Genomic DNA, 26,374 nt, shown 5'->3' with positions numbered 1-26,374 from the left:
AGCTCTCCAGAAAACCCCCAGTTTTAAGACTTATACCAGTCAGAATACATCACCAGTTTAACACTCATATTAATAAGTATGAAACATTTTGTCCGACAGCAAGATCTCAGCGGTATGAAGGAGAAATGTAGTGGGCAGCTTGGAGCTCGGAGGCTCTGCAGCGACGGCTTCACAAAGGTCAAACACGCCCATCGTAGGTCTTCTGTTCGCCCCTTAATAGAATTGATTTTAAACTTTTAATGGTTGCTTTTAAAGCTCTTAATGGCCTCGCCCCATCCTATTTATCAGAGCTTTTAACTGTCCGTGATCCTGGTAGATCGTTATGAACAACTACTGGAGGTACCCAGGTCAAAATATAAGCACTGAGGTGACCAAGCGTTCTCTGTTGCTGCTCCCAGGCTCTGGAATCGGCTTCCAGCGCCTCATTTCTGAGCAAAGCCTTTTTAAATCCAGGCTGAAAACCTATTTATTTCATATGGCTTTTAATACCCAGTAGCATGGTGACACTTTTACCTTGTTTTACTTTGCTGTATTTTATTACTTTTATTCAATTTTATTTTTATTGGATTTTATTTTTATTTTTATTTGACTTGTTGTAAAGCACTTTGGTTCGCCGAAAGGATTGTTGTAAAGGGCTGTATAAATAAAGTACATTTACATTTACAAATCATCTACCGTAAATGAAATCCACAACCTGCCTGGTAAGATTGTTAAAAAAAAACAGACAAAAACCAACCCCAGCATAAAAGAGAACAGCAGTGCAACATGTTCACTCTCCATGATTAATAAAGACAACGATCACAAACATGCAAAGGGACTTAGGGATTTACTGGAAAGAAAACCTTCAATTACAAAAACATTTTGAGCTAACTTCAAATTAAAACACAGATGTGACAGATTTTAAACTCTGCTTAAAGGACATTAAAATCACAAGAGTGACCTGATGATCCACACAAACATTTTCAGGGAGCGTAAAAAACAGTTTATTCATGTGATACATGAAGTGGGCCTGTCCCTGAAGCAGACATATTCATGTTTAACAAACTGAGCTCTGATTCACCCTCAGCTGAGGAACTCTGAGCTCCTGCCTTTAGGTTCAGGAGCCCTGATGATGGTATCAGTAATCACCATGGCAACGGGTGACAAACGGAGCTCCTCCTACTTTAACCCTCTGGGACCACAGACCTATAAATCCTCACGTGGACGTCCAGCGACATGAACATGATTTTAGATAAGTCGCTCTGCTGCTGCATCGAAGGAGAGAGACGCGGTGTTGAAACACACTCATTGTATTACAGGGGAGATCTGGTGGGGGGGCGTTGAACCTGATATGGATCTGGACTCCATAACCGGGTATCATCACCACCACCTCCACCAGGGTCTAGACTTCATCAGGGGGGTATCTCCAACCCTGGCCTCGGGCAAAATGTTTGCACGACCGCCATTTTTATTGTTGCTATCGAAGGAGTGATGTCTACAGGGAAAACTCAGGGGGCGGGGCTTATTGCATTTAAAGAGACACACATACCAAAACAGAGTGTTCAGAGAGAGCAGGTTTCTACAGGGTCACAAACCTCCTCTGCTGCTTGATTCATGTTATATTTGGACCAAAGCTCAGAAACACAGATGTTTCATTTAGACCACAGGGGGCGCTGTTTGAAAAGGGGGAGAAGGCCTTGCCTTCCCCTGCAGGTGGTCAGCACGGACACTGTCCAAGGCTGGGAGTCTGGTTGTTTTCCACTGTGCAGCACTGGCAAAGGATGCTCTCTGTTGCGCTCCTGTGGAAGTCTGTGGGCAGTTTAGTCAAAATAACGAGATCTTTATCTCATAATAACAAAACTAGGAACAACCTTTTCCCTCTGTATGAATCCGACACACCTCGGTACATCCCTTAAGGCCCGTTTCCACCGAGCGGTCCGGCGGTCCATAGACTAATCCCGGGAAAGATTCCCAAATAACCGATCCGTACCGCCCCACTTTTTGGGACCCTTCCGTTGGGGTGCCAAGAATATCGAGCCGACCCGAAAAGGTGGAGCTAAACACTGCAGTCGGCTGATTTAAGTGTGTGCTGGATTGAAAAAGAGAGAGAATAAGTTCTTTAAAGATACAGAGCTAAAAGAACATATTGGAAAAAATCATAGTTATATAAATCCTTATAAAGTAGCACTTCATAATATAAAAGGAGACACACGTTCTGCACTCATGAGTGATGGATGCTAAGGTGCCAAGGAATTGAAGAGCAAGGTCATGTCATGATTTGTCCAGTTTGTGTGTGTTGTCTGTCTGCTCCTCCTGTGTCTCCTGATTAGGTCGCGATTGGCAGCAGGTGTGTCTCCAGGTGTGTCTCCAGTTGTATCTCCAGGTGTAACTCATCACAATCACCTCTGCATATAAACCGACTCTCTCCACCCAGTCGGTGCCGGATTATTGTCTGCTACGTGTTCCCTGCAAAGACTCACCTGCCCTCCCTGTCGACCTGTTTGTTACCTGCTGTGCTTCATCTCACGCGTGCTGGATTTTTGGATTTCACCGGGATAGTCACGTGGATTTGGATTTGGATTGCACGGTGTGTTCATGGACGAACTGGGACTTTTGCACCTTTTTCACTCGTGTCACTTTTATCGTAATTGAATTAAATTTGTGGTTAAAGAACTCTTTTCTGTCTCTGAGTCGCGCGTCTGGGTCCACCCCCTTTAGTGAAACAGGTCAGGTGGGATGTTTTGGCACACTTGGGCCCTGGCCCGGATTCACGCACTGAACCTCCATCCAGCAAAGAGGGAGGGGGGTCCTGGGGGGACTTGTTGATCTGTGTGTAACATGTACTGGGATTGAAAATGTTTTGATGGATTCATAAAGGGGCGCTAATAACTTCATGTAGCCATCTTGAATATTAACATGATACATGCGACCCTACACAGCTGAATAAAATATACATGATTTAAATGTAGCATATTGAGAATGCAACAGGGTGACATTACGGTGGGTGTATGGAGGCACACGCAGACTCAGAGGGAAGTTTCCAAGAATCAGTCCTTTTAATACAAACGGGTTCGGTACACGTGTGATCAAAAGGCAAACAGGTCCAAAGGAGCAGGTCAAAAACAAACAGGGATCGTAACAAGATCAAGAGAGAAAACGCAAGGACATGAATGAAACACAACGAACTGGCAACATGGAGACACAGGTGAGGGTAATCAGGGGTAACACACGTGCAGGTAATGCGCACGAGGCGATCACAGGAGGAGGATCTGAAACACAGACATGGGTAAGTCAAATAATCAACAAAGTAATATGACCAAAAAACACCATAACTTAACCGGCACAGAGTTATCCTGTGCAGAACACACACACATCCAGACCACAGTTAAAGTCAATCACATTGTATGGATATAGAGCACACGACATAAAATACATCTTTATATCAGCAATGCAAAAACACTGACAGAAACCTCGAGCACACTGCAAAGACTCCAAACAAGTGTTTAGTTTAATTTGTTGTCACATTTATTTGACAAGCCCAAAAAAACTTCATATTTCAAGAGTTAAAACACAAAATAAGAAAACACATCTGAGAGTGCAGCAACAAACTGTCCTGAAGGGTGGAAGTCTGGACTTGTCTGCTGCTATTCAAAGACAAATGTCTCATATGTGTAAAAACACTTTATATAAATAAACCACGTCCTGCGTGTGTGCAGTTTATTTATGGATGTTTTGAAAGTGCTTTCCTCCGACTTGTTTGCTGATGAAACAACATAAATCCTTCCTCATAATTCAGAGAGTTTAAGCTCCACTCCAATCCAGAGCTATTTATAGGTCAACGGGGGGGAAAGAGGGGAATCTTTTAAGGCTCCTGGTCTTCTTCTTCTAAAATCTGCACGTGGATTGGTTTTATTAAAAGGTTAAGTACTAATTTATTCTCGGACTTGTTTCTATTTTGTGTAGAGAAGCCTGAAGCAATACTGAGGGCCATGCGAGGACACATGAGAGGAGAAAGATTCGATTTATTCATTTATTTTATTTCGAGAACAAGTTAAAAATGCTGAAAAATATTCAAAATGTGACTCATCTTCTTCTGTGGTGATTTAATCTGCTGACTGAGGAGCAGCTCACCAATCCTTCATAGAAGAGAAACGCTGCAGCTGTATGACAAAATGAAGCCATGTAACAGAGTTTCTCCACCAAAGGTGGGAATCATCCCTGTCTGCATCATTCACCTGGCCACCAAACCCCTGGTTACGCGAGGAGCGTGTGCACGCGGCGACACATCCGGGGATGCGCGTTTGCGGACCAGAGAGAGAACAGCTGAAGGAGGGGAAGAGTGCATCGAGTCCAAAAGAGAGAGAGAGAGAGAGAGAGAGAGAGAGGGAGGGCGAGCAGCACCGCATTGACAGGAATCACAGAGTCAGAGGTGTCCGGTACCGACAGCACAGCGGAGGTGGATGTGTTCTGATGCCGCTGTGGAGCTGACGGTGGCCGGTGCAGCAGCGCGGAGAGGAGCGGCAGAGCAGCGCAGGTAAGCGGACACTTTCTACTTTTCTGCTGTGGCGCTCTGTAGTTGCAGCTCCGTCACGCTGACGCAGCGGGTGGTGTCCCGCTTCGGACTGGGCCGGACCGGGTCTGGCGATAAGAATCAAGCCTGAGATAAACGAGAGCAGGGCGGGATGCTGCAGCTCCGGTTCGGTGCAGGATGCTGGGTCGTTGTTACCCCGTGTCTCTGCAGTGTTTTCCGGGCAGCCGGTGCACACGGGCCCCCCGCCTCTCTCTGCGCATCTTCTGGATGATGCTGCGGTTTCGTGGGATTTTTTTGCTGCTCTGCGCAAATCGCAGATAAAGCTCTCAAAGTCCGGGGGAAATGAGCTGGGCCCGGGCTGTGTGTGTGCATCTGCAGAGGCCCCGTGTGTGTGTGTGTGATGTGTGAGGACAAGTGTCATTGCAGAGGACGAGTGAACGGGGACATTTAAAGGGCTGTCAAGTTAGTGTAGTGTTGTTAGGCCCCGGGGCTGCACACAGGGTGAGTCAGGTCTGTCTCGGAGCTGGATGTGGATCAGAGCTCATCAATGGGAGGGAGGGAGGAGACTCCAAGAGAAACAACACACACACCTTCAAGATAACACACTTCTCTCACAAAGTCCTGAGCGTTAACATGGCGACTTACTTTTCTGTGTTACATGAGCACATTTAGTGGTGACCTTGTTGTGCTGGATGGGATTTTAATACCTTATGTCCTCGATAGTGACTGAATGATTACATAATTCTCATCCAGGGACTCTGTGGACTGCTCAGAGTTAAAGGAAGGATTGGTTACTGTCATCGTGTCTCCTCAGAGGACTGAGCTGATTGTCAACATCCTTTAATGACTGACTTACTTTCTATATCTGAGCTGTCTTAATAACTCGTTATACGCACCGTGATCATGATTTCTATCAGGCATCGACTGAACTTATCACAAAAACTCATTTATTCAACTTTATACTGAAGCAAGGTGTGTGTGTGTGTGTGTGTGTGTGTGTGTGTGTGTGTGTGTGATGTGTGTGTGTGTGTGTGTGTGTGTGTGTGTGTGTGTGTGCTCAATATGTTTGTCTCCTTCAGTGGTTATACATAATAGATGAGTATAATACATAAGACGGGGTAGATACAAACAATAGTGTTATAGGAGAGTAAAGAGGAGAAATGAAACTGAAATAATAAACCAAACAAGTCAGAACATAAAATAGAAAAACTATAATGTATACGTTATAACGTAGACCTGTGATTTATAATCTCGATTTGTGTTTCTGATATCAAATCGTCAGTTTGCTGATGAGATCTAACTTCAGTTTGTAGACTGAAGTATTAAACAGGTTTATATCGATGATGTTGGATATAAAGTAGCTCTTAATTATCATAACAAAACTTCAAGCTAGAATCATTTTGATCTATTTGATATACTTTATAATCACTGAGCGGCAGGGGCCTTAGATTATTTATCCGTGGACACAACATACACATCTTTTTAGCTTCATTCTTTGGGGACGCAAAAGTGCTTTGAAGACGGCGTGCTCCCGTTTACACGTTTTTATGAGAAGTATCTAAAAGATCTCTGAGATTGGACAGTTTGTGGAGCAAAGGCTCATGGGAACGTTAATGTCCTGTTAGAAACAGTAACGTCAGTGTTCAGTCGTGTGGTTGGTAATAATTTATAATTCTTCATGTTTAATGTCATTTCTACGACGATTGAAGATGTGAAATGTGTTAAAGATTGTACCAGTCATATCGAGCGTTGGACCCGTGTGGATGATGAAATGTGTTCCTGTGGTTAGCTGCTGGATAAATCCAGACTCTGATCTGTCAGCTCACCACAGGAAGTACAAAAGAAACCACATGGTGTTGACATGTAGAGAAAAACTTTAAGTCCCACCGCTGATCGGCTAAATGACCAATCAGAGGTGAGCATGTAAGGGTGGGGCCTTACACTGCTGGTCCCCCCTCTGGACACAGATGAACTTTCTGTTACTTAAAGAATCAAGACCTAAAAAATACTCGTGCACAAACGTGCGTTAATGCAGAGATGTGATGGAGAGGGGCCGCACACGCGTGTGCTTCCTCGAGCAACCCGACGGTTCACAGACTGAGCTCCTGCCGATAACAACGATCGACTAGGACACAAAAAGGCTTTTTGTAAAAAAGATGAATCTAAAAAACAAAAACACCTGTGATCAGAGGTGGTTCAAGTTCCACGACATGTTTTTATCATCCCACAAAATTTGAGAGTTTATCCTAAAGATGAAGGTTGTTCTTGTTCGACCTGGGACCGTGTGGTACGTTCAGCGTTTCAGAGGCTTCTTCTCTCTCACTTCCTGTCAGGGTTCTTCTGGTCTGTGTGACTGTTTGCTTATTGACTTCTGTAATGAGAGCCGAATGCATGTATCCAGGGAGGGAGGGAGGGAGGGAGGGAGAGAGAGAGAGAGAGAGAGAGAGAGAGAGAGAGAGAGTGAGTCCCAGTTTAATAACAGAGAGATTAAAACATAAAGGCCGCAGCGGGACAGTAAAAGGAGGAAAGACTGAACTCGGAGGACATTTAAAGAACAAAATGAACCCTCAGTTTGAAGAAGTCACAGAATGAAAATCCAGTTTATTTTTTTACACTCTGAACATTTCTGTTGTTCAGAGGACATTTTGGAGTTTTGTGCGTCTGTATTTGAAGAGGAAAGTGACGAGAGCAGGGAATGACATGCGACCTGCTTGGATGAGTACAGCAGACGTACACGGGCCGTGACCTAACCGCTAGGCCAACTGCGCCCTGTCAGGATGGGTTGAGGTCTCTTCACTGCCCATTCAAGGCCATGCCCACTTTTAGAAAGAGACCTGGCGATGAAATGAGAGCACAGAGGATTCGACCCTCTCGGCCTACCTGGGTGGGCACGATTGGATTGATTTTCTAGATCCTCGTTTTTTGAACTTGCATTACGGTGTCAACAGTACAAAAGTTCCTGTTGTGTAAAACCAAAGCAACAAAACGTTTTAACACACGTATGAGCTGCTCGAGGATCGGAATCAACATTTTGCATTGTTCAGTTTTAAAGGCAGGGTTGGTCATTTTTGAAAACTAGCATGATTTTGAAAGTAGCATTCCCTCTGTGCTCCCTCTGAAGCCCCGCCCCCTCACTTACAAGTCCGAGCATCAAAGCTCCAGAAGGTGACCTCATCTCTTCATCGTATAGAAACCACGTCGTCTCTCGTCTCATTCAGCGGTCAGTAAACTCTCAGAATAAACTCCGTCATCGTGCTTTGAGTGTGAGCGAGAGCACGCAAGAGGGAGAGAACGAGCAGGGAGGCTGTGATTGGTTCATCAGAGCGCAGGGAGACAGGGAGGCTGTGATTGGTTCATCAGAGAACAGGGAGACAGAGAGGCTGTGATTGGTTCATCAGAGAGCAGGGAGACAGGGAGACCTGTGATTGGTTCATCAGAGAGCAGGGAGACAGGGAGGCTGTGATTGGTTCATCAGAGAGCAGGGAGACAGGGAGGCTGTGATTGGTTCATCAGAGAGCAGGGAGACAGAGAGGCTGTGATTGGTTCATCAGGGAGCAGGGAGACAGGGAGGCTGTGATTGGTTCATCAGGGAGCAGGGAGACAGAGAGGCTGTGATTGGTTCATCAGAGAGCAGGGAGACAGGGAGGCTGTGATTGGTTCATCAGAGAGCAGGGAGACAGGGAGGCCTGTGATTGGTTCATCAGATTGGTACCTTGTGGCAGACATTGTTTGAAGTTTTTACAGACTTACAAACTGATACAGATGATGGATTTACTTTGTTAATTTTTCAGAGAACCTGAGTTATTAATTTCTGTCTGGACCTAAAGACAATTTCAACAAAATCTTAAAAAGTGTATCAGGAGGAAATGACCTGCCTTTAATATAAAGGAGGTTTTGAATCAGATTGCTCTCGGTAAAACATAATCTGGGTAATCAGTCTGTTGAAACAAACCGGTTATCTTTCAGTGAAATCCGTCTTAAACCACAGGAAGCAGACGCTGCGTCGCGGTCAGTTTTGTTCTGGAGTGAGCGTGAGCTGCAGTGTGGCGTGGACTGATGATGCTGCTGCTGTGGAGAGCTGTAAAGGTGAAGATGGCAACTCAGCATTATTCACACAACGGAGCGAGTCATGAAGTGTGCCGCACAGTGAGGCGGTGTGCAGAGCCGCTCTCAAACACAAACCAGCGTCGTCATAATCATCTGCAGAGCAGGGAGCTTGTGTAAGGGCTGCACGAGTCGACAATCAGTGCTCTCTCACTCAGCTTTCCACTGGAGGCCTCCTTATGATAGCAGTGCTTTTTTTACCATTTCAATCCAGTCAGAAGAAGCTAAAGCTAACCGCTATGCTCAGTAGTGTTGCAGAGTTTAGTCTTCTTCCCTCGGCGAGACGCTACAGGCTGCCTGTCGTGAGGACTAAAAGTCATCGGGTCTCATTTGTACCTGCTGTTGAAACTTAAATTCTTGTTCATTGCACTTTTATCAGGATGCTGGACTTCCAGGTTTAATGTACATTATTTATGTACCTGGTGTTCATGTTAGTTGGATTGTTTTTTAGTGTTTTCTATGTATTTGTTTACTGCTGCTAACTAACTTCCCTGTGGGAGACAACAAAGAGACCTTTGACACGTAAAGGAGACGAGGTCTCTTGAAAGTAGCCTGAAGCTCAGGGCCCAGCGGACATAAAGGAGGAACATTTGGAGGTGTAGAGTGAGTCCTCCAGCAGTTGTCAGATCAGATGTTTGAACTCCTTGGGCAAAATACTGAACCCTGAAAGGCTCCTAAAGACCATGCAATAAGTGCATCCTGTACACCTGTTTTCTAAATGTCCTGCAGCTGGAAACACTTTAAGTCCTGGGAAAGGTGTCGAGTATGTACGGCATGTTCTTGAGCTTCTCTTATGTGCACTCGTCTTTGTTCAGTCAGATCTAAAATCTCTACAAACCAGACTAACCCTTCTCACACAAAATGTTTTTTATTCTTTGCATTTAGAAGCAGCACTTTTATGTGTGTTTGTTTCCTGACTTTGAACCCAATTGAGTGAGATATGTTGCAGAAATGGGAGGAGCCAAACGGCCCTCCTTCAGAAACCTGATGTGTTCATCACGTCACATATTCATGCACCTTGCAAAAACAGATCCAAACACTTAAATGAGAAGCAGCTGAATCAAAGAGAGCACGCGTGTTACTGAAGCGACTTCACCTGAACACGTTTGCAGACGACACCTCACAGAAGAGATTTCCTTTGAAGAAAAGTGCAGCTGGACACGTCGGCCCCCGAGGTCATTCACAAAGCCTGACATACCTGCATGCCTCTCTGCTTCCTCTCCTGTCAGCCATGACAGGAAGTCAGTCAACCTGCTGACACCTGATAGGTCAGTGTCAGATATCACGGCACACACACACACACAGACACACACACAGACACACACACACACACACACGCACACACACACACACACATGCTGCTGGATCGGTGCACTTTTACTTTTAAGTGCGTGCTGTTGAACGTTTTGTGCTTTTTCATTGAAAGCTGTGCTGGCAGATGTGCACAAGCCCCCCGGGAGCCCAGCACACAAAAGCATGGCTCAAGGGCACAGTCACACAGAACATGTTCTGACTGCTCTGACATCTTTAATTCATGATGGGAAAAAAAATACCACAAACATTCAGAAGAAGAAGCAGAGCAGTGAAGTAGATCAGAACAGGCGGGCAGGAATCAAACTATAAATTCACTGACAGGAAAATATGATTGTTTTAATATTTTGAATGATTAAATACAGAATCAAAGGGGATCAACTTCACAGAGCTGTTGATGGACTTATTGAAACTGGTTGCACTCTCCCTTCACGCTGCTTCAGGTCATACAAACCAGCTCTACTGGCACTCCGCCTTCATGTTATTTATTCATTGTTTGCTTCTCTATTGATTGAATTTCTGATCCTGTATTCAATATTTAATAACCACCAGTCTTGTTATCGTGTCATATTAAAAGTGGAAATTCTTTTTTAAGGCTGAATATAAAAAAAAAAGATGTCATGCATGGAAACCCCTCCGTCCATTGTCTAAAGCTCTTTTCCTGTGTGAGATCCAGCTGCAGGGCTGGAGCTGATTCCCGTCTGTCTTTGGGTGAGAGGTCATCACAGCGATATATCAAGACACACTCACGTTCACACCTACGAGCATGTCTTTGAACTGTGGGAGGAAGCCCGGAGAGAAACCACACATGAACTCCTTTCAAGAAAAAGACTTTACCCGTCTATTCCAGAAACAAGAACAACAACACAAAGCAGAGTAAAGCTTTTAGAAAACACTGCAGGATGAGAAATGAACGAGGAGAGTCAGAAGGAGAGACTCTCCATGATGTGAGGATGATGAGAGAATGAGGAAGGTTAGTTGACTTGAGGAATTATGAGAAGTTGAAACAGGTGAGACGATGAGGGAGGACTATCTGGAAATCTGTATTTTTATTTGATTTTTATACTTTATGGTTTGTATATTTTTTTAAATCGCTCTCCTGTGTTTCTCCTGAGAGAAACGTGTCGTCTATTTTAGTTTTCATGATGCTGTTTAGCACCACATGAATATATAAAGAGCTCACATTGCTGAATGATATGAAGACATAATCTTTTATCTGAACCTCTGCGCTCCAAAGTTTTTATTTAAAATGTTGTAGTTGAGCAGTTCGTCCAGCAGATGTCAGTGTTGAACTATATGAGGCATATGAACCGCACATGCAGTAACTCAGTGCATGCAGGTTAGTCCGACGTTAAACTGCACGTGCACAGAGTCCGACCCTTCTGCAGGGAGCCGCTTTGGTGCTTTAAGTTCAAAAATACAATGAAAACGCTGCTTCAAACATCAGCAAGAGAAAGTTAAATTCAGACAGCTGCAGAAGTGTTGAGATTATTCATAACAGACACATCTGTAGAGTTATTTTAAGCAGAATCTCCAGACGGTGAGTTTCGTAGATGAATCGAAATATGTTGATAAAATGATAAACCCTGGTTTATTTTGTACTATTAAATATTTAATTTAACGGAACATAAAAAAGATTTAACTCAGCTCAGCAGGTTTGAACGTGGCAGCAGCCAGTCAGTCAGAATTTTTAATCGTGATGAATAAAATAGTTCATCGCTAATGAATCCTTTTTAAATTAGTCATTAAAAAAAATTCACATTCAGAAAAAACTAAATAAAGCTTTTATTTTGAAGGTTTGCACTGTCTTAAGCCGAGAGTGCCTGTTGTGTACTTTTATTTTGAAATTCTGTACACATGAAGTTAAGCACAGAAACAGGAAGTTATTATGGATCCCAAAGTGAGGTAAAACAGCTGGTCACTGAGGATCACGATCTACGGGGAGCCTGAAGGGACAAAATAGCACGTGATTAATCGATGAACTCGTTATTGCTGATTGAGCTCTGATCACTCTACCTCACAGAGATAACATGTCTGTGTTAGTCGCTGCACAGAGCGTGGCGTGCTTGTTATGACGGAGCCATATGGCTGCTTTCCCATTGATCCCCTCTGCTGGCTCACACTCAGCCAAACACAGCCGCCAGTGCAGATGGGACTCAGCCAGCCCAGGTGGATTGTGGGTAAGACGGGGCGGCGCCCGGTGATGGGTGAATTAATTCTGGATCAGGGAAGCCCACTGGCATGCCTTTGATCACCTGGCATGCTGTGTGTGTGTGTTCAGGTGTGTGTGTGTGTGTGTGTGTGTGTGTGTGTGTGTTGCTGACCTGGCGAAGCTTTGGAGAGCGCTCGTCCTCGGGAGTTTGGATAGTTCACCTGGCATCGGATGAAGTCTGAAGCGCAGGTCAGCATGCAGTCTGACTCGGCCTGAGGGAGAGGCAGCTGAGAGTCGTCGGTCAGGATGAAGCCGGGAGCTTTTCATCTCATCCTCTAAATGTTGCTGAATCTGAAGCTAAAAACTTCATGTTCAGTCTGAGCGGTGCATCCTAACGTCCTTGGCTCTAGCTCCGCCCCCCCTCCCCCCCTCCTGCGTGCACTGCATCACTTCACCCTGCAGCCATGTGTGCATTGAAGACCTTTCTTTTTAACCTCTCCGCCAACAGGCTGCGGTTTTCTCTCAGGTAACCCGGGCTGTGTCTTCAAGTGTCCATCAATGTTCCCTTTTCAGCAGCTTCTATTTTTAAACCTCCAGCACAGAAGCTCCGGTTTCCTCAGAGGGACGACAGAGAGAGAGAGAGAGAGAGAGAGAGAGAGAGATAAGAGGATGGATGGAGCGGGGAGGAGTGAGAGAGGAGCAGAGGAGAAAGAGGAGCACATGAAGCTGGAAGGAAAAAAACCAAAACAAAGACTGTGAGTGTCTGGAGTGAAGGCCGGTGGCACAGCGGTGTCTGGCAGGCAGCCAGGTGGAGAGGAGAACGAGAGGATGGGAGGGGGGGAGTCCTGAGTCCTGAGGCCTGGAGTCTGGTACGGCTCCAGGCCTCAGTTTGCACTGAGACAGCCACACTGCATGGAGGAGAAGCTCTGACACACTGATGTTGTTGCTTAGTTGAAAGTAGATAACACATGACAGCTGACGTCATCGTCAGACTTCACATCTCTGACACACGCGTGTGGCCTCGCACACTTCCTGTTTGTAGTGACGGCTCGGAGGATGATTGACACATCGCAGGCTGCGTTTACGGCTGCGGCTCAGTCTGTAGGTCACGGTCATGGGTTCGATCCCCAGCTCCTCCTGCAGCTCCGTGTCCGACGTGTTCTTGGTCTTAACCCCCCCGAGATGCTCCCGCCAAAAGAGCTCTGCAACAAACTGCAACAGCAAACACGCCTGACCACAGAGAGCAGAACGTGACAAACACGGGAAACACGGTGTTAAAATGTGAGCCTTCGCCATGACGGGAAAGAGGAGCGAGGGCTGCCACATGCTAATTCTTTATCTGATGGATTACTATGAGAAGTGAAGAATACTGACGGGTTTGTTTAAATAGAAAGCGTGGTGTACTCGGCCCACGTCTGGGTGTAACGCTCGATCCCCTCTGAAGAGCCGCTCCGCCACAGGCTGCTTTCTAAATGTAGCTGCGCCCCGGTTCACATTCAAACACACTCAGCAGATCGGATCCTGTGAGTGTGGACGAGCTCGACTCATCACGCCGATGAACAGCCGTCGGCTTCTTTCTCACCTCTTTATTTACTCACGTTTTCATTGTGTTGCTCAAACTGTGTTTAAAGTATTTATACATGCAGGCTCTGTGACGTTCTTTAAAGCGCTTCATCAGAGGTCTGATATGAAAGAGTTTACTTAAACTTCTTCTGAAGGAGAGTCACCTTGTTGTTGTTGTTGTTGTTTATTTGGTGATTGAAGCGTCTTCTGCAGCTCTAATGAAACCTTATGTTGAATCCAAAAGCATTTCATCATTTTAATTTTTTTTTTAGCACTTTTGCACCTCTCACTTCTGCAGTGTTGCTCCTCTCTCCGTGTGTGTGTGTGTGTGTGTGTGTGTGTGTGTGTGTGTGTGTGTGTGTGTGTGTGTGTGTGTGTGTGTGTGTGTGTGTGTGTGTGTGTGTGTGTGTGTGTGTGTGTGTGTGTGTGTGTGTGTGTGTGTGTGTGTGTGTGTGTGTGTGTGTGTGTGTGCCCTGCAGCGTGACTGCAGTGGGTGATGCATATGCATGAAGGGGCAGCAGTGACACACGGCCTCTTCAGCTGTGATAAGGACAAAACGGAGGAGAAAGTCAGCCCTGATAAGTTTCCACATTACTCGACACGCATGCTAATAGACGAGTCTGATGAAGTTTTACTTTTACAGCTTTGTTTCCAAACACGCCCTTTAAGTCGTTCTTTAAACTCGCTGCTGAAATCTCTCCTTCCTCTCCGACCTCGGGAATAAAAGTCGAGCGGGTCGGCGTGGAATGGCTTCAGCAGGCGTCACATTTCTGTTGTTATTATTATTATTGTTATTTCTTAACGAAACAGATTGGTGACACATAATCTTTCTCAGTGTGCGCTCACTCTGCTCCAGGACGAACGGGGCCTGAGCACGGGGACCTCCGGTACATAACACGACACATGCACGTCTTTACATGATGCTGAAGCTTGCTCAGTTTATGAGACAGGCGGACTCTCAGGGGGGGGGGGGGGGGGGAGGCACAGGAGGTTGAGTCTGCACATCAGATGACGAGTCATGTTCGTCACATACAGCCGGAACAGTGAAAGCTTGAACCTGTGCTCGTAGCGTGCCGACGCTCACATCTTCCAAACAAACGTGCGAGGGTCGTGAAGTGAACTGATCGGTGCACTCAGCTGGACTTTTAGGGGTGCCGTGTCATTTCAGGACTTATCTTCCTTTTCTTCTTGTCCGTCTGATAAAATAAGTTTTTATAAACAATTCAAAGAGCTGACGAAAGAAGACGTGCAGCCCAAATGTTTGATAGTAAACACTAGTCCGGCTTCTTCGGCCAATCAAAGTTGAGGGTTTTGAGGCGGCACTAGGAATGGTCAGTAAGATTACAAAGGCGGCCGCTGCCACCCACCTGGACACGCCCCTCTTTAACAGGGAACAAGAGGACGTGTCCCAGGTGAGAGACAGCAGACGAGACGCCTCCCTTCACTGAGTCCTTGTTAGTTTAACACGTTGATAATCAGAGCGTGCTGATCCCTGTGAGAGCACGTCTGAGATCCTCATATTAAAAGAAAGCAACAAAGACAGAGATTCTTGCTAACTGAACACATTGATTTAATAGTTAAAGACCCTGCACATCATCTTTACGAGGCAGGAAAAACACATCACCTCGACTCTTACAAACATTCATGCTTAGCTAAATCTCAGCAGACATCCGGCTTCAAACCACATAAATAAGAACTAAATCTCTGCGTCTGTGAGCTGCCTCAGCTTGATCAGGTTCGAGGTACTCCATCACAAAATCAGATTTAATGATTTATTCACAGAGTCGACCAAACTGAAAGAAATCATGGAAATTTGTACGATCACTGTGCGAGTGTTTTAAAAAAAATCCATTTTCTGATCTTTTTTTTTTTTTTTAAGGTGTCATACAGACAAAGGTGATGAGATGTGTTTAAAACATGAAGCTAACAGGTGATCTGTCAAACAAGCCGGCAGGTAAACAGACGATGTGACAGGTGAGACAGTTCTGCAGCCGGGAGCAAAGTCAGGTGACTGAGAGGAAGATCTGTGTACATCCATAATCCCTGAACCGCTCCCACGTGTCCCACGTGTCCCCGTCCTGCATCCCGTCCTTTTATCTCTGTCTTTGATCGGTCGTGTGTGTGTGTGTGTGTGTGTGTGTGTGTGTGTGTGTGTGTGTGTGTGTGTGTGTGTGTGTGTGTGTGTGTGTGTGTGTGTGTGTGTGTGTGTGTGTGTGTGTGTGTGTGTGTGTGTGTGTGTGTGTGTGTGTGTGTGTGTGTGTGTGTGTGTCAGCCATGACTGAACACAGCTCCTGGCTATGAGGAGGAAGCAGATGCTGCCGTCTTGCCGAGGAAATGATCTTCATTACAAAGCCTGCATGGTTAATCTATAACCCGCTCTGTTCCCTTTTCATCGCCTCGAGCTGCGAACACCAATCAATCCCACTCTGTTCTCTTTCGCCTCTTTGTGCCACTTCACGAGCGTGCGACGCGTCCTGGTGCTGCAGGAAACTCCAACTGTTGCACTGAGTCGTTTTATGAAACATTAAAGTGTTCAAAGTAAACGACGCCGTGTGTTTGAGACTCTGAAAGAAGCAGGCGGAGCACATTTTCATTCCTCCCTGGGTCAACCTGTTTGAAAACTTTATTTAAATCACATCTGTCAGACACAAGACAAGAGTCCAGATGTTTGAATATGCATCCAAACACCGAGCGTGCAACAAAGAACCACATCAACAAGATACAGAACAGGAACGGCAAAACTCAATTTAATAATAATAATAATAATAAAAAGTCTCTTTAAATTAAACTTTAAATTAGAAGGACTTTAAAAAACAGGGACTTCCCACACACATTGATTGTAAAGTGAGCTTTTGTGTTTTTTTTAAATTTTTTATTGCTCTCATTGCTCAGACCTTTTTTCTTTCATTTCCTGAGAGGAAGAAGAAGATTGACTTTATTGATCCCCAAAGGGAGATGAGCTGTTTACACCTGATAGGAGAGGAGCCCCGAGCACTTTAATCAAATGTTTTCATGTTTACGAAGGTTTTATATTGTTGTCCGTCCCTCACGTCTGAGTACTTTCACTTCTGCTCACTGACTGTGATGAACACTCCAGCCTCTGGGGGTCAGTAGAGAGGTTTGGCCCGTTTGGCCTCGCTGTCTTTGCATTTAAAACATGACCTTTAATTAGAGGTTCAAGCTTCCATTCATACCTGTTTTTGCTGCTGAAGTTCTTTGTTACTCAACCCTGAGGAGTCACTGTCCTGATCCAGAGCTCATCAAGAAGCCCTGACAGTGATCGAATCACAGGTGAGTCAGGTGTGATGAAAGACGGACATTTGTTCATAATCCTCTTTTTTTCTGCTGAGATAAAAAACACAAAGATGGACTTTGACACTGGAGCTGATTAAATGATGTCCTGAGTGTGTCCTCAGCTCGTCCCGCGTGTTGGACACTGATCCTCTGTCTCTGCTCCGACCTGTCTGAGTGTAACTAAAGCTGGATGCCTTCAGGCTTCTTCCCAGCGTCTCCCATCTGTCACTGCGCTCAGACGCTTCCTGCTGCTGACTGACTGCGTCTGGCAGGCAGGTGAGGAGTGTCGGCACTGAAAGGATTTCTTCGTCCTGAAGCTGAAACGCTGCAGCTGACAAAGAGACGAGCAGCCGGCGCTCCTCGCTCACCCTGCAGCTCTTTCCCACTGCTGATCACGGTTAGCCCGTCGCTGGATCGATATCACTGTTAGCAGCCTGCTACCTGATATGATCGGCTTTGACACCTTAGAGCTGCAGTGGAAGGGTGCGGTTTGTCACACACACACACACACATTCACACACATTCACACACATTCACACACACACACACACACACAACAACAAGTCTGGGTTAAAAGAGGAGAAACTTGATGATTTCGACCTGAACGTGTTCGGGGTCAGGAGAGAGAGGGAGACGAGGATGAAGGTGGAAAAAGTGGCGTTGTCTCTCCACATGTCCACAGCGCAGCCCGCTAACCTGTTGACGACAGTACGTTACTGCAGCAGCAGCCCGAGGTCACCGAGGTCACACAGCAGGTTGTCTCTGCACTGTTTGATACAGCCGCTATATAACGCCGCTCCGCTCTGTTACAGTCCGGCTGCTCGGGCTAATGTCGGGCTAATCCAACGGCTGACGACATTTAAACCGCAGCATCACCTGAAAATGTCCAAATTGTGCAACGACAGTAGGAAACCTCCCTAATGGGGCCCCGTCTGCCCGCTCTCCCTCTCCCTGCTCAGCTTAGCAGCATTATTCATGTTTCAATGAAGGATAATAAAAAGGACTTATCTGTCTGGGAGATAATATGAAACGTTCGGTGTCGGGGCCCCCGATGAGTTTTTTGCCTCGGGCCCCAACAGACTCGAGAATCGCCTCTGGGACTGCCACGCTAATTTTCACAGATTCACCTGCGACGGCACGAGATAACAAACCACAGAAACAGACTTACGTACAGGATCAGAACAGTCACTGGTCAGTGCTTTAGTGATTAAACTTGACCGAACACTCATCTGCTGGAATGAAGTCAGGAAGAGAGAGAGAGAGAGAGGGCGAGCGAGAAGCAGAGTGTGCATCCCGACGTGCCGTCATCCTGTATCGGTGTCATTAGCAGCTCGACTGAGTGAACAGAAGGAAATGTTGCTTTTGTGAGGGACTCATTTTAATGAATCCACATTTGGCGCTGGAGTGAATATTTAGAGCAGAAGAAAGCGTGCGTGTTTGATTCAGTCAGAAGAACCGACCCGTGATGAGGAAACGGATCACCTATAATGTTCAGATGTGATTTTTCTTTTTAATATTCGTGACAGTGACAGAGCTGCAGGGCGCATTGTTACATGTACGGGTGTGTTGGGGATGTTTCCTTGAATGGATTGATAAAGGTGAGAGCTGTTCCCTCTCAATGCTTCAGAGAGAGAGAGAGAGAGAGAGAGAAGAGCGACATGTGGGAAGGGAGCCACAGGTCGGATTCAAACCCGGGCCACCTGCACTCGAGGACTTGATCCTCTGTATGTGTGTGTGTGTGTGTGTGTGTGTGTGGGGGGGGGGGGGGGGGGCGCTAACCGCTAGGCTAACAGCGACGCCCTGCATGAGGACAGATGATTGGAGAGAGTCTCATAAAATCAAACATTTAAAACATGAACATGGTGTTTGTGTTTCGTCACACACACACACACACACACACACACACACACACACACACACACACACACACACACACACACACACACACACACACACACACAGTGTTAATGGCTGCTGATGAGCTCAGGTCAGAGGTCATCTGCTCCTCAATTAGGAGGCCACGTGTAGCATGAAGCAGATGTGTGTGTGTGTGTGTGTGTGTGTGTGTGTGTGTGTCACCTTCTATTAACCCTTCGCTACCTGAAAAGAGACAGACCGTCTTCGGCCTGTGGATACCAGACACTTCCTGTTTTCTTTCTGACTTCTCCGGGTTTTTCTTATCCTGGTTTCTGAATATGATGTTTATGTGCACAAACACGGGATGAAAGTGGGACGCACTGATTTTAATTCTGCCCTCTGAAGGTGTCAGAACCCTGAAGCGCTCCGAATGTCGTCTTTCTTTAACGTTATCTTCCTCGTACGAGCCGTCAGCCTCATCCTCCTCTTTTATTCCAACACACTGTCAGTGTCTGTGCACAACGCACGCTAACACCACGTCCTCTGTGTTAGCGTCCACGGTGGTGATATACGCTACAGTACCCATACAGTACACTCACAGTAAACGCACACAATGCAGATGTACACGGGGAACAAAACCCACATTACATCCGAACGCCTTTAGACCCACTGTGCTCCTTTCTGTCTCTCCAGTTCAGCTGTGTGTGTGTGTGTGTGTGTGTGTGTGTGTGTGTGTGTGTGTGTGTGTGTGTGTGTGTGTGTGTGTGTGTGTGTGTGTGTGTGTGTGTGTGTGTGTGTGTGTGTGTGTGTGTGTGTGTGTGTGTGTGTGTGTGTGTGTGTGTGTGTGTGTGTGTGTGTGTGTGTGTGTGTGTGTGTGTGTGTGTGTCAGAGGCTGGCGTGATGCGCTCCTTTTGTCAACAAAGAGAATCTCAGAGCAGACTAGTGTAAGACGTGTTCACGTGGTCGAGTCATATTTACGTCCTCCTTCCGTCACTCATCTTTGGAAACGAAGTGAAAACGTTCTGAAAGCTGCAGAGCGACGTTTCTGTCGTCATGGTGAAACGTTCCAGGTCGTGTCGTAGATCTGCAGGCGTCACTCACGCGTCTCCCTCTCAGGTCTGTTTTGCACCGTCATAAAGAAATGTGCAAAGTGTGCTGACACGAAACCTCAAAGTTAAAGGAGTAATTAATATGCAACATCACTGAAGCTTGTTGTGAATCATTTATAACTCTGTTATATCTGCATGTGCACAGAATAAGTAAAATGTGAAGCTGTCGCACGTAAACTCCTGAAAATTTTCCCCGACATATTTCAGGGTGTGATTTATTTATTTATTTTTTTCTCTTCATCTTTTCCTGGATGTTCTCGCCGAGCTTTCACGTAAAATGTCTTCAAAGTGAAGTCGAGCTGATGAATGAATGCATCAAGTAATATTCAGTGAAGCTCAACGTTAGCGGGTGGGCGAGTGAGCGGGCGGGTGGGCGAGCGAGCGGGGGTGATGTTTGCAATTATCGTGTACGTAACGAAGTTTGTTCTTCTCTACTTTCAGTTTGTCTAATTACACGAATAGGAAGGCACAAACTGTCATTATAGTGGCAGGCCGCCATCTTGGATTTCTGCAGTGTCTGTGTCAAGTCTTCCGTCCTGAGACCAAAGCGTGTTCATGTAGTGACAGAGCAGAGAGACGGCACGATGAGCTGCAGCACCGAGTGTTAGCGCTTTGAGTAGCTAAAGTTGTCACTGTTTCAGTCTGGTCGATAAAACGGAGGCTTTATGTAAAGGAGTAGAGAACTTTATTTGAAGTTGACTCCCGTTAGTAGTTCAGGGTGACTTGGAGTAAAAACCCTCCTCATCGTCTGTGCACACAAGTATTCGTGTATCAGCTGTTATCGTATGTTTACAGCTCCCCGCTCTGTGGAAGGAAGAATACGTGAGCATCGAACCACCTTGTTATCAAAACGAAAAAAACCAGCTCAGTTTTCAAAGGATCATTGTGGTGTGAAGTCGTCGAACTGTGTTTCCACCACAATAAATCCAAAGTTTGATTTCTCATCGTTGTCTTTGACCTCGGTGAGTCCACTGCTCTTATATCTGGTCAATCAGAAGACACGGTCACCTTTTTTTTTTTTTTTAAATTTTGTCCACTTGAGTCGAGTTTGTAAGAATTCAACAACACATCAGCTCTTCTGCTTCATGACTGTGTGGGTTCTTTATCTCCATGGCAACGGAGGCTCCGCGTACCGTGTCCCATTTCTCTAACTGTATTGCATCATGCTTGCGTGCGTGCGTGCGTGCGTGTGTGTGTGTGTTATCGCTCCTTGCAGAGAGAGAGAGAGAGTGTGAGAGAGGGAATTAAGAGTGACACACTCACACTATCACCTCACTCTGTCTCTGCAGTCTGTCACTCTCATCTGAACTCTCCCCCCCTCACTGCCTCCTTCCCCTTTCAGCACCTCAGCAGATGGGCAGCAGCATCACTCGCTCGCCCTCTCTCTCTCTCTCTCTCTCTCTTGCTCGCTCGCTCGGTGGGGTGCAGTCTTTTGATGCTCACACTGGCCCTGCGATCGACATCCCCTCCCATCGCCTCGGGGGCTCCCTCCCCATTGTTTCTATTGTTTGGCCTTGAAAGTGGGTTAAGACAGCAGCAGCAGCAGACAGGAGGGGACGGAGGGCCGGGAGAGTCGGGGGGCCAGTGATCGAGGAGGAAGAGATGACCAAATGAAGGCGGAGGGGAGGGAGACGTCTCAGGATATGAATACAGGACGGAGAGATGATGAAATGAAGGGGGAGGAGGGTGATTTGTGAAAAGAGAAACAGATTGCAGCAGAGATGAGACACGGAGGCCACGGGGAGGTTAAGATGGAGGTAAAGAAGGGGAAGGGATGAGCTCAGTAAGAACACTGACAATCAAAACATTTATCTTTCAGTCTGTGTTTCCTGATGTTAATGTAGCGACTTGAATTGTTTATTTAGCGTCAGTAAAGCGACCATCGACAGTAAAAACGGCCCGAGCTCTCGGGGTCAGAGATGAAATGATTCAAAGAAGAAGAAGTCCGTCCTGCTCAGACATCGGGGGGAAAAAGTTTTGGATTCCTGTCGATACTGAACTGTTTGCTTTTTGAATAACTGTGTTCCTGTTTTTCACAGTGGTGTCAGTGTTTAAAAAAAACCCTGTGAACTCGTCCTTTAGTGCTGCTGCACAGACGTTCGGCAGGGAGCCAGAGCTGCTGGTTGAGATCAGATGTGAGGTGTTGTGTCATTTTCAGGATGAACGCTCAGCTCACAGATGCTGCAAAAGAGTTCATTCAACATCAGCTCACAAAGAAGAAGAAGAAGAAGAAGAGATCCGGCCGAATGTAACAGAAGCTCCGTGTGAAGAAACCAACACACGAGCAGCTTCATGTTTTAGATGGAAAAGATCTGCAAACAAAACCACACACACACACACACACAGACACACACACAGACACACACACACACACACACACACACACACACACACACAGTCCTCATTAGCTCTCTGGGTGCTTTTCAAGCTGAAGGCTTTTTTACACGACAGACCTGATTTGTCTGCTTGATTTCCTTTTCATTTAACTCCAGCACCACTCTGAGTGTGTGTGTGTGTGTGTGTGTGTGTGTGTGTGTGTGTGCGAGTTCTATTCAGGCAGCACTGTACTAAAGCAGGAGACTGTCTGCTTAGATCTGAGTGTAATTGCCCCGTTATGAGTGTCTCTTTCTGGACTCTGCAGCTGTTCTGCAGCTCGTCAGTCTGAATGCTGCTCAGATTACTTTGTGCTCCGCTTCCTGAAACATCACCGCCCGGTCGTCCTTAATGCAGGGACTCTCTATGGGGGGGACCTGGAGGGTCGCCGGTTCAAGTCTGGAAGTTGGTGTGGCAGCTGGAGAGGTTCCAGTGTTTGTGGCACCGCTTCATACCAAACAAAGAAGGATCGAGCTTCTTCGTCTGCAGGAAGGAAAAAAACCCCGATCAACATTTAGACTTGTTTTTAAAACCTCCCTGATCATGAATCAATCAGAAGGTCTTATTGACTCCAGATCATGAGTGTACTGAGTTCATGTGGGAGCTCCTCGTAAACAGGCGGGATCTTATCTTCAAACTAAGACCACGGCGTTCTCCACATATCCATAATCACCAAACAATGATGGGTGTGATTAATGAAGGTTTTAATCCCGCTCTGAGCCCGGGGTGTAATTACTGAAGTGCTTCGTGCTCAGTAAAGAGGCCATCGAGCTAATTTGAAGAGAGGTCGCTTTATTCGCTCAGCAAATAATGTGGATGACTAATCTGTTGGCCCTGCTCTATCAGCGGTGATGTGTCAGTCACAGGGGACTGCCCGCCGTGTGTGTGTGTGTGTGTGTTTATGTATTCATACGTGCTCAGTGTATCCGAGCTGTGAGTGACAGACGGGCGGTCTGGGCCTCCAGCTCCGAGCTGTCATCACAATCTGTGTGAGCCGACGCCGGGTCACATGCTCAAACTAATAATCCTCACCTTGAGTCCTGATTGGATCTTCATATTTGGTTGTTTGAAGCATCCTTGTTCACTGTGCTGACACTTTGGGTTTTATGCAGCGCCCGTTCTCTTAACAATGTCAAAGAGATGCTGCTTCATGCTGCTCGTCTCTCATCAGACTGAGCGTCATGATGAGTCACTCATGATTTCAGGTTTTGTTTCCCAGCAAACATTCAGAAAAAGCATTTAATGCACTTAAACTTCAGAGAGAGAGAGAGAGAGTGAGGCAGAGAGAGAGAGGCAAAGAGAGAGAGAGAGAGAGAGAGAGAGAGAGAGAGGCAAAGAGAGAGAGAGAGAGAGAGAGAGAGAGAGAGAGAGGCAGAGAGAGAGAGAGAGAGAGAGAGAGAGAGAGTGAGGCAGAGAGAGAGAGGCAAAGAGAGAGAGAGAGAGAGAGAGAGAGAGAGAGAGAGAGAGAGAGTGAGGCAGAGGAGAGAGAGAGTGAGACTGAGAGAGAGAGAGAGAAGGAGAGAGAGTGAGCGAGGCAGAGTGAGGGAGAGAGAGAGTGAGGCAGAGTGAGGCAGAGTGAGAGAGAGAGACACAGAGAGAGACAGAGAGAGAGAGTGATGCAGAGTGAGAGAGAGAGAGTGAGGGAGAGTGAGAGAGAGAGAGAGAGTGAGGGGAGAGAGAGAGAGAGAGAGAGAGAGAGAGAGGAGAGTGACGGCAGAGAGAGAGAGAGAGAGACACAGAGAGAGAGAGTGATGCAGAGTGAGAGAGAGAGAGTGAGGCAGAGTGAGAGAGAGAGAGAGAGAGAGTGAGGGAGAGTGAGAGAGAGGAGAGAGAGTGAGGCAGAGAGAGAGAGAGAGAGAGTGAGGCAGAGTGAGAGAGAGAGAGAGTGAGGCAGAGTGAGAGAGAGTGAGAGAGAGAGAGTGAGGCAGAGAGAGAGAGAGAGAGAGTGAGGCAGAGTGAGAGAGAGAGAGAGTGACGGCAGAGAGAGAGAGAGAGAGAGAGTGAAGGCAGAGAGAGAGAGAGAGAGAGAGAGAGAGAGAGAGAGAGGCAGAGTGGTGTGTGTGAGAGAGAGAGAGTGAGGCAGAGAGAGAGAGAGAGAGAGAGAGAGAGAGAGAGACGCAAAGAGAGAGAGAGAGAGAGAGAGACGCAAAGAGAGAGAGAGTGAGGATGGGATGCAGGAACAGATGAGAGATGAAAGCAGACGAGTTGTTCGGGGGGTCACCCGTCTGTTTAACGTGGACCTCGTTATCTCAACGCGCTTAATTCAGCCGAAGCAGACCGTCCGCTAATTTGATTGGACGGGGCCACATCCTGGTCAGTGCGCACCGCCAATCACCTCGAGGGTCATTCTCCTGAGGAAAATGGGTACACAGGATTGTGTTTGGTTGAGCGATGATGGGGAGGTTAGAGAACGCAGAGAGACGGGAGATGAAGCATGCAGACACACACACACACACACACACACACACACACACACACACACACACACACACACACAGATTGATGTGTTGTTTTGTGGTCTGTTTATGAGGGCGTGCTAAAGTTCACGGCCATAACGCTGAAGGTCAGCGACTCTGGAATGAGAGACGACAATTAAAGCGTTTATGAAAGAGCGCCGCGGGAACAACGAGTGTTCACGTACGGATCAGTGCGCTACTTTGAACGACTCGACGGCCACTTCAGGGGACTCTGACCCGCCGGTCCAGGATGGAAACACTCGAGTATCAATATGTTAGTGAAGTATATCAGAGTGAGCTCCACGTGTTCAGTAAAGCTGCTATCTGCTCTCTGACGACACCACGTTGATTCAGGAGGCGTTCCGATCGATCTGATCAGAGTCCTCTTACAGAAGAGATATGAGCCGTGTGACACCAGCGTGAGCAAGCAGAGTCGAAGTCCAGTCACCAAACCTCGAGTCCGAGTAAAGACTTGAATCTTTTGTGCTCAAAAACGAGTCGGAAAGATGCGGACGTGCAAAATCCGGCAGTTCATGAAGTGTCCACTAGAGGCACAGGAAGTGACAAACACAGCAGGCTGTTTGTGCAGGCAGACATGAACATGTTGACAGCCTGATTGGTGATCTCCATCATACAGGAAATGCATATCGTTTTGTTAGCTAAACTAGCTGATGGTTGGGCTCGTTCGGTTGGCTGAAAGTCAGGCTGAGACAGGATTTCCAACATGGGCGGCTGCTGCTGCTGATGATCCTCGTCTGAGTCTGCGTCTTGGGTTGAAGTTCGGCTGTGCGACCTTTTGGACGTGTAGAAGACTCATCTCACTTTAACACACGATGAAAAGCACTTTGCAGTTTGCAGGTTGTTTCCTCGCTGACACACGGGCCGTTACTCAACGTACAGCACACACACTCAAATGATGCTCAGAGCAGATACACAGGTACAGTGCACGCTTGACTGCACCTCTAATGTGCAGACGAGCTAATCTGTTTCTAACATGATTCATTGTGTGTGTGTGTGTGTGTGTGTGTGTGTGTGTGTGTGTGTGTGTTGTGTGTGTGTGTGTGTGTGTGTGTGTGTGTGTGTGTGTGTTGTGTGTGTGTGTGTGTGTGTGTGTGTGTGTGTGTGTGTGTGTGTGTGTGTGTGTGTGTGTGTGTGTGTGTGTGTGTGTGTGTGTGTGTGTTGTTTGTGTGTGTGTACAGTAATCTGAGGTCAGCGGAGCATGGAAGGTCAGAATTGAATGCCAAGGCAGGGATTAGAGAGAAGTCAAGGACAGACGCATCAGCCTGTGACCATTCAACCTACACACACACACACACACACACACACACACACACACACACACACACGCACACACTGAGCACAGACCTCTGACAGGTTAACGTGTGTGAGTGATGCAGGTCAGTCTCAGTCTCACTGATTGTCCTGTTTTATGACCTCTGATTCCTCCAGGCGTGAAGAATGAACATTTAGAGAAAAACAACAAACATGTGACTTCTTTTCTTTATTGTTTAATCCTAAAGGTCATGTGACCCTCTCATCTGAGGTTCTAATGGGCGGTGGTCGATTTATAGTCCCATACAAGGACCACTCAAACATAATCCAATCACCATTCCTTACAATGTAGTAAACAGAATCTGCTGTGGTT

The 26,374-nt window shown here is 46.6% G+C and overlaps 1 protein-coding gene across 8 annotated transcripts in view; it reads left to right on the top strand.

The window, feature by feature from the left end:
• Positions 1-3,978: 3,978 nt before the first annotated feature.
• The window catches only part of nfasca (neurofascin homolog (chicken) a), a 117,879-nt gene continuing 95,483 nt past the window's right edge, over positions 3,979-26,374 (top strand). For all 8 annotated transcript variants that reach the window (XR_013778920.1, XR_013778921.1, XR_013778922.1 and 5 more), the window contains exon 1: positions 3,979-4,513. The gene's annotated coding sequence lies outside the window, so the exon portion shown is untranslated. The remainder of the gene's footprint in view (positions 4,514-26,374) is intronic.

This window comes from Symphodus melops, assembly GCF_947650265.1.
Source record: "Symphodus melops genome assembly, chromosome: 4".
Classification (NCBI taxonomy): Eukaryota; Metazoa; Chordata; class Actinopteri; order Labriformes; family Labridae; genus Symphodus; species Symphodus melops.
Note: the sequence above shows the minus strand (reverse complement) of the source record. Positions and strands in the feature narration are given on the sequence as shown.